The 9,533-nt window shown below is 37.6% G+C and overlaps 1 long non-coding RNA gene across 1 annotated transcript; it reads right to left on the bottom strand.

Moving 5' to 3' along the window:
• Positions 1–3,794: 3,794 nt before the first annotated feature.
• LOC129641500 (uncharacterized) lies at positions 3,795–4,628 on the bottom strand. Its single transcript, XR_008709364.1, has 3 exons — positions 4,528–4,628; positions 4,113–4,205; positions 3,795–4,009 (listed from the first exon to the last, which is right to left on the bottom strand). It is a non-coding gene; the product is annotated as an uncharacterized LOC129641500 (long non-coding RNA).
• Between the last annotated feature and the right edge of the window lie 4,905 nt (positions 4,629–9,533).

Below are 9,533 nucleotides of genomic sequence, written 5' to 3'. Positions count from 1 at the left end.
AACATCTCTAAAACTGGGATATTACCAACAATCAATGGGGTCTACAATCATAATTATCTATACTGATACATAAGTGATACCTATAACTATAACTGATACATAATTGATATATAAAACAATGCTGTGTCTTTGAAATATAGTAAAATAAATCTCATAGGCACTTGTAGTTTTTCCTTCCTATAGAAAGATGTTCGTAAAATCAGAAATCTTTTTTTTTAAGAAAAGTGATTAAATAAATACAAATTTCTGCAAATGAAAATTTACTTACTCTTTTAGCCACCAACCATTCATTGAGTTTGGTGATCAAAGTAGCAAAAACTCTGAAATCAGACAGACTTACGTTAAATACTAGTCAAACCATTTTCAAGCTGTGTGACCTTGAACAAGTTTCCTAATCTCTCCAAACCTCAGTCAGATGAAGATGTTAATAGTAACTCTTAAAGTTATCATGAGGATTCAATGTAATAATTCATTTAAGGGACCAGCACAATGTTTAGCACACTGATAAGTGTTATCCACTATTATCACTATTAATTTTAAAATCTTTTACATACCTCTGTTGTGCTACACAGTGTTCTAAGGTTAGGTAATACCCCAATGTTCATTGCAGCACTGTTTATAATAGCCAAGACATGGAAGCAACCTAGATATCCATCAGCAGATGAATGGACAAGAAAACTGTGGTACATATACACAATGGAATATTACTCAGCCATTAAAAAGAAAACATTTGAATCAGTTCTAATGAGGTAGATGAAACTGGAACTTATTATATAGAGTGGAACTTGTCACCTGAATATATATATATATATATATATAAAATTATATATATAATATCTTATTATATAGAGTGGAGCTCTATTATATAGAGTGAAGTAAGCCAGAAAGAAAAACACCAATACAGTATACTAATGCATATATTTGGAATTTAGAAAGAAGGTAATGATAACCCTGTATGCAAGACAGCAAAAGAGACACAGATGTATTGAACAGTCTTTTGGACTCTGTGGGAGAGGGAGAGTGTGGGATGATTTGGGAGAATGACATTGAAACATGTAAAATATCATATGTGAAATGAATCACCAGTCCAGGTTTGATGCATGATACAGGGTGCTCGGGGCTGGTACACTGGGATGACCCAGAGGGATGGGATGGGGAGGGAGGTGGGAGGGGGGTTCAGGATGGGGAACACATGTACACCCGTGGCAGATTCAAATCAATGTATGGCAAAACCAATACAATATTCTAAAGTAAAATTAATTAATTAAAATAATAAAGAAAAATTAAAGAAAAATTTAAAAATAAGGTTAGATAGCATATTAAAAAGCAGAGACATTACTTTGCCAACAAAGGTCCATCTAGTCAAGGCTATGGTTTTTCCACTGGTCACGTATGGATGTGAGAGTTGGACTATGAAGAAAGCTGAGCACCGAAGAATTGATGCTTTTTGAACTGTGGTGTTGGAGAACACTCTTGAGAGTCCCTTGGACTGCAAGGAGATCCAACCAGTCCATTCTGAAGGAGATCAGCCCTGGGTGTTCTTTGGAAGGAATGATGCTAAAGCTGAAACTCCAGTACTTTGGCCACCTCATGCAAAGAGTTGACTCATTAGAAAGGACTGATGCTGAGAGGGATTGGGGGCAGGAGGAGAAGGGGACAACAGAGGATGAGATTGCTGGATGGCATCACTGGCTCGATGGACATGAGTTTGAGTAAACTCCGGGAGTTGGTGATGGACAGGGAGGCCTGGCGTGCTGCAATTCATGGGGTCATAAAGATTAGGACACGACTGAGCAACTGAACTGAACTGAACTGAATGACTTTAAAACAATGAAATAACAAAAAGATTTAGCTCTCATAAAGCTTATATATATCCTAGTAGAAAGGGACAAAATTATTAATATATATACTTTGTGGTCAGCACCAAGCAAATCACTTAGGGTTTAAGATGTGAGTTACATATAGTAATAACAAAGTAATGCTCAAAATCCTCCAAGCCAGGCTTCAACAATACGTGAACCATGAACTTCCAGATGTTCAAGCTGGTTTTAGAAAAGAAATAGGAACCAGAGATCAAATTGCCAACATCCACTGGATCATCGAAAAAGCTAGAGAATTCCAGAAAAACATCTATTTCTGCTTTATTGACTATGACAAAGTCTTTGACTGTGTGGATCACAACAAACTGTGGAAAATTCTGAAAGAGATGGGAATACCAGACCACCTGACCTGCCTCTTGAGAAATCTGTATGCGGGTCAGGAAGCAACAGTTAGAACTAGACATGGAACAACAGACTGGTTCCAAATAGGAAAAGGAGTACGTCAAGGCTGTATATTGTCACCCTGCTTTTTTAACTTATATGCAGAGTACATCATGAGAACCGCTGGGCTTGATGAAGCACAAATTGGAATCAAGACTGCTGGGAGAAATATCAAGAACCTCAGATATGCAGATGACACCACCCTTATGGCAGAAAGTGAAGAAGAACTAAAGAGCTTCTTGATGAAAGTAAAAGAAGAGAGTGAAAAAGCTGGCTTAAAGCTCAACATTCAGAAAACAAAGATTATGGCACCTGGTCCCATCACTTCATGGCAAATAGATGGGGAAACAATGGAAAGAGTGTCAGACTTTATTTTTTGGGGTTCCAAACTCACTGCAGATGGTGACTGCAGCCATGAAATAAAAAGACACTTACTCCTTGGAAGAAAAGCCATGACCAACCTAGACAGCATATTAAAAAGCAAAGACATTACTTTGTCAACAAAGATCCATCTAGTCATGGCTATGGTTTTTCCAGTGGTCATGTATGGATGTGAGAGTTGGACTATAAAGAAAGCTGAGCACAGAAGAATTGATGCTTTTGAACTGTGGTGTTGGAGAAGGCTCTTGAGAGTCCCTTGGACTGCAAGGAGATCCAACCAGTCCATCCTAAAGGACATCAGTCCTGAATGTTCATTGGAAGGACTGATGTTGAAGCTGAAACTCCAATACTTTGGCCACCTGATGCAAAGAGCTGACTCATTTGAAGACCCTGATGCTGGGCAAGATTGAGGGCAGGAGGAGTAGGGGACGACAGAGGATGAGATGGTTGGATGGCATCACCAACTTAGTGGACATGAGTATGGGTAAACTCCAGGAGTTGGTGATGGACAGGGAGGCCTGGCGTGCTGCAGTCCATGGGGTCGCAAAGAATCGGACATGACTAAGCGACTAAACTGAACTGAACATATAGTAACCTAGTAAGCTAATTGTTGGGCTTCCCTAGTGGCTCAGTGGTAAAGAACCTGCCTGTCAATGCAGTAGACACGTATTCAATCCCTGGTCAAGGAAGATCCCCTAGAAAATGAGATGGAACCCACTCCAGTATTCTCACCTAGGAAATCCCATTGACAGAGGAGCCTGGAAGGCTACAGTCCATGTGGTCACAAAAGAGTCAGACATGACTTAGTGACTAAACAACAACAAACTAATCATTAACATCTAATTGTAGAAAGTCCCTTTTAAAGTAGTTATGTCCTTAACAAGGACAATAAAGACATTTCTACTTATGGCCTAATAAGAGATTCAAACTAGTTAATCCAAAAATATTTGTTGAATCAAATTAGGCTGCCTATCTCTTCATTCTAGTTTGCTGTGAGCCAGGAAACTACAAGGGGCCTTCTTCCAGACGGTTTTTTAAAAAACCAGTTTCCCTCTAAAAATGCTACTTTAGAATCACAGGAAATTTTAAAATGTTTAATATTTTCAATTACATATTTTAATTACAATTACACAGGTAATTACAGTTACTTCCAGTTACACATTCAGATACTTCCAGTTACACATTCAGATGTTTCACGCATTGCTATGTGTCATTCTGACATATTAACTAAGTTGTCCTTCATCACTAGGGTGATTATTTTCTCTCATCAATGATATGCTGAGTCACCAAAAATTCAATCCACCACATGAGTTCGGCCTCAATGACTAATTCTTCATGCTCTTTTACATGACTCCAACCATCTTTACCTTTATATAAGACGAGAACTAGAGCAAGTGAGATGGTTTAGTGGCTAATTTTCTTTGTATCAGATGAGAACTAGAGAAATTACGCTGGTTTCATGACTCTTACCTCAAGGCTCAGGAAAAAGCATCTGAGCCAGTACAGTTTCCCGGTTCCAGTCTAAGAATGTTCCACATAATATTCCTGGTCTCGATTTAGGAACTGAAAGAGATTTTCTTAGTATTTTTTTGTGAATATGAAAGTAACATATATACTGGTTTCTGAATATTTGGTAAAAAGAGAAGTATATAAATATAACACAATCTTATCACCCAGAGAGAGCCAAATACTAACATTCTTACATATTTCTCTCTAGAAAAAGGAAAACAGTAAAAGAGGTGAATACATATATATACAGATTCAGTTCAGTTCAGTTCAGTTCAGTTCAGTCGCTCAGTCATGTCCGACTCTTTGCGACCCCATGAATCGCAGCACGCCAGGCCTCCCTGTCCATCACCAACTCCCGGAGTTCACTCAGACTCACGTCCATCAAGTCAGTGATGCCATCCAGCCATTTCATCCTCTGTCGTCCCCTTCTCCTCAGGATACATACAAATGTATAGGTGAAATCAACAAGTAGAGTACTTACTACTTTATGAAAATAAATAAAAACAAGATGTAAGTGATTCTTAGAAAACTATAAATTACATTAATTGACTCAAGAATAAGCAGTTGTTGTTGTTTAGTCACTAAGGTATGTCTGACTCTTTTGTAATCCCGCCAACTATAGCCTGCCAGGCTTCTCTGTCCATAGGACTTCCCAGACCAGAATACTGGAGTGAGCTGTCATTTCTTTCTCCAGGGGATATTCCTAGACCAGGGATCAAATCTACGTATCCTTCATTGGCAGGAGGATTATTTATCACTGAGCCACCAGGAAAGTCCCCAAGAATAAACAGTAGAAAACCTAAACAGATCTTCAACTATGAATGAAACAGAAAAAATTTGCAGAAATTTTCCTCCATGAGATAGATACCATTATAACCCCCATTTTACAAAATGAAGAAGTTACAGGTCAAAGAACTAGCAGAACTGAGACTTGTCAGTGGTTTCCATGATTGTAATCACCATACTCTGTGTAGGTCTGGACCCCAATGAGGAAAGATTCTTCCTATGGTAGACAAGCTATTTAACAATCAGTAACCCAGCACCTTTTCTGTACTAAGCATTGCTATGGATGCCAGGGACACAAAGATGAATAAGTACACCATGGTCTCTGTGTTCAAGAAGCTTCAAGTTGAGTCAAGACCAACAAATAACTATACAGACTATATTGCAATGTATCAATTGTATTGCCAGAGCCTAGAGGAAGGAGTGATGCCATGGGAGATAGGGAAGGGATCATATTGAAAATACCATCTGGGCTGTCTCTGGAAAGTTTGGCAGAGAAGGGAGAGGCAGGCATTCCATGCAGAGGGAACAGCACGTGCCAAGGCAGAGCGCTATAGATAATCTACAAGTTGATGTGTCATTAAATCTCTCTTTAAAACAGTGCAAAGAGACATTATGCTGCTTTTGACAGAAGGCAGCAGTTCTCAGCAGCTTCTTTTTCCATCATGACAAAAACTGCTCTCAGTTCACTTTAAGGGGGTAGTGATATTTGGCAGAAATCTACTGTATTTCTTCCTTAATGAGTTGTCAGAGATTCTGCCATGCCATTTTTCTTCTAGGCAAGTTATTATGAAGGCTGTCAGTAAAGAGTAAAAATGAGGATAAGCAATATATTCACCAGTCAGCAGGGGGCTGAGAATCTGTTCATTCAGAAGCAGCAGGGGGCTGTGGGAAAATGTCTATCCTTTAAGCAAGCCTATGAAGGACAACCATTCAAAAGACAGGGCAGATTTGTAAGAAGCTAAGAATGTCTTTCTCTAATTTAAACTCCCAGGAGCTTTCTTTGGTTCCTATATCTGCTTACAGACAGAGAATAGAATAAAGAATAGCAGACATTCTGATATAAGAGTGATCTTAATTTTGACCACACATCAAAACCTAACTTGGAGACTGACGGAGGAGTCTGATACTATACGGAAGGTTATGTGTATGGGTAATTAAGTGGGCAATCACATATGTCAAAATAAATCACATTCAGTCTGCAGTACAGAAATTTCACTCTCTAACTGAGGCTATTAACTATATGTAGAATTAAGATAAGATTGTGTTTGTTTGTTTTCCCTGGGCTTCATATAGTTTGCATTAGCAGTGCTAAGGAGCAAAGTTGGAGACAGATCCTGGCTCTGAGGTTTAATCCTTGTGGGATTTTCTGCAAGTTACTTAGCAACTCTAGCTAATAATAGCTGCCTCACAGAGTTGCTGTAAGGATTAAATGAGATGATATATGTAAAGTGTTGACACATAAGTGCTCAATAAATGGCAGTCATAATGATGCTGCTGTTGACTTAAATATTATTATTATACAGATCTGAAAACAGTCTAGACTTTCCCCAAAGCATAGCAAGTTCCTATAAGGAGAAGAAAACTTTTATTGTCTAAATAATTATGGATAAATAAATTACATTATGAATAAAAATAGTCTGCTGAATAAATTTAATCTTGTGTTCAGTTATAAAAATCTAATTTGTCATCTATAATTGGATAGAAGCAGAATCAGCTTTAGTTTCCCTTCTAAATTATTACATTTCTAATTGCTCTATTAGACTATGGGAATCAAGATACAGATGTTTAACAGCATTATTGCAAAATCTCATTTTACAGTGTATGGTTTTAAAAGAATCATATTTTCTTGCCTAACACTCTGAACATACATGGAAAACTGAAAGGCTTAATCTGTAAGAAACACTGTTACACAAACTGAAAATCTATTCTGTCTTTTATTTGGGAGTATGAAGGATTAATCTCATATTGAGACCATGGTTACAATTCAAGTTACAACAATAGTTACAACTATATCAAAATAGGTATTTCCTATTTTAATCTTCAATTTATTCCAGTTATTAATTTAAACTATCAGAGAAAATGATTTATTTCAATCCCTTAATTTGACTAATGCAAAACTAAGGCCTAGAGAGGTCAACGGACTTCACCAAATATCTATGGGATCAAGTGTAGAACTAAAAAACTTCTTTGTTTTCAGAATCACAGCAACCATAAATAAAATAAGTTGATAACTGCTAGAAATAAATAGAACTATATTGGTATGGAATAAACCTGACTTTTAAAATCTTAACTGGTTCTCACACCTAAGGATAAATATCAACTATTTGGAACAATGTAAATAGCATTAAGTGCCTCATTTCTACAGTTCTTTACACAATAGCCCACTATATTTCTACAACACATGGACAGGTTCTTCAGTGCTTTAAAAGTCAAAATGCTACTCAAATTCCATCATTTTAGACATTGGCTAGCAATGGATGTAGCATCATGTTTGGCTTTGGGAAATTTCAATTTCTTGGTGTATAACTAATACATTCCTCAAATATTTGTCTATACTGTATTATTCACTGTAATTACAGTATATATTGGCCAACAAGATCAAATAATTTTTTAACAAAAGATACTCTCTGTGTTTGAGAATAACAGAGAATGGCTATTTTTTTACAAGCTAGTTGATGTTACTTTATAAAATATACAGTAATTATGATTAAAAAAAACTAAAATAGACTTCTTAACCTTATACGTCAACAATTTTTCACTCATTCACATTCAGTCATGCATGCAAAGCTGTCATTTCCAATCTAGACTATTTCTGGTTAGTCTCTGCTGTTCTGAAGCAATGCCAATCAGAGTGATTATGTTATCACTGTTGTGGCAATTAAATGCTCTATTTTTTTACTACTGAAAGCATGACTGATCTGATACACAGTCAAATCATAAATAGTTCTGTGTCTGATATTAATGAATGCCCATAATGCATTTTTCCAAAGTTATTTCTTCACAGTTAAAATAACTCTATTTACAATGAATCCTTCCTATTTTAATCAGTGGTTCTCAACCAGGGGCAACTTTGTCTCCCAGGGACATTTGGTAATATTTAGGGAAATTTTTTCACAACAAACTATGGAAAGTTCTGAACAAGATGGGAATACCAAACCACTTGATCTGCCTCTTGAGAAATCTGTATGCAGGTCAGGAAGCAACAGTTAGAGCTGGACATGGAACAACAGACTGGTTCCAAATAGGAAAAGGAGCATGTCAAGGCTGTATGTTTTCACCCTGCTTATTTAACTTATATGCAAAGTACATCATGAGAAACGCTGGGCTGGAGGAAGCACAAGCTGGAATCAAGATTGCCGGGAGAAATATCAATAACCTCTAATACACAGATAAAACCACCCTTATAGCAGAAAGTGAAGAAGAACTAAAGAGCCTCTTGATGAAAGTGAAAGAGGAGAGTGAAAATTTTGACTTAAAACTCAACATTCAGAAAAATAAGATCATGGCATCTGGTCCCATCACTTCATGGCAAATAGATGGAGAAACAGTGGAAACAGTGGCAGACTTTATTTTTTGGGGTTCCAAACTCACTGCAGATGGTGACTGCAGCCATGAAATTAAAAGATGCTTACTCCTTGGAAGGAAAGTTATGACCAACCTAGACAGCATATTAAAAAGCAGAGACATTACTTTGTCAACAAAGGTCCATCTAGTCATGGCTATGGTTTTTCCAGTAGTCATGTATGGATGTGAGAGTTAGACTATAAAGAAAGCTGAGCGCAGAAGAATTGATGCTTTTGAACTATGGTGTTGGAGAAGACTCTTGCGAGTCCCTTGGACTGCAAGGAGATCCAATCAGTCCATCCTAAAGGACATCAGTCCTGAATGTTCATTGGAAGGACTGATGTTGAAGCTGAAACTTCAATACTTTGGCCATCTGATGCAAAGAGCTGACTCATTTGAAAAGACCCTGATGCTGGGCAAGATTGAAGGCGAGAGGAGAAAGGGATGACAGAGGATGATATGGTTGGATGGCATCACTGACTCAGTGGACATGAGTTTGAGTAAACTCCGGGAGTTGGTGATGGGCAGGGAGACCTGGCATGCTGCAGTCCATGGGGTCGCACGACTGAGTGACTGAAATGAACTGACTGAGGGACATTTTTGATTGTCGTGACTGACAAGAGGAGGGATGCCACTGACATCTAATGGGTAAAGTCCAGGGATGCTGCTAAACATCCTCCTACATATAGGACAGGCACCCTACTTCAGCCCCAACAAAGAATCATTTGATCCAGAATGTCTGCAGTGAAAAAGTTCTGGAGATGGATGGTGGTGACGGTTGTACAATAATGTGAGTGTACTTAATGCCAATAAACTATATGTTTAAAAATAGCTTACATGGTAAATTTTATGTTATGTATATTTTACTACAACAAAAACATCAATAAATCAATAGTTCTGAGACAGAGAGCTTTAAATCACTTAGCGTCCTTTTATAAGGAATGTATTTCAGTACTTCTAGGAAGGCCGAAAGACTGCACCTGGAAAAGTGACGTTAATAAGACAAACAACTTTACTTCCTTCTATCAAATC

The sequence above is a fragment of the Bubalus kerabau genome, chromosome 1 (genome assembly GCF_029407905.1).
Source record: "Bubalus kerabau isolate K-KA32 ecotype Philippines breed swamp buffalo chromosome 1, PCC_UOA_SB_1v2, whole genome shotgun sequence".
NCBI lineage: Eukaryota > Metazoa > Chordata > Mammalia > Artiodactyla > Bovidae > Bubalus > Bubalus kerabau.
Note: the sequence above shows the minus strand (reverse complement) of the source record. Positions and strands in the feature narration are given on the sequence as shown.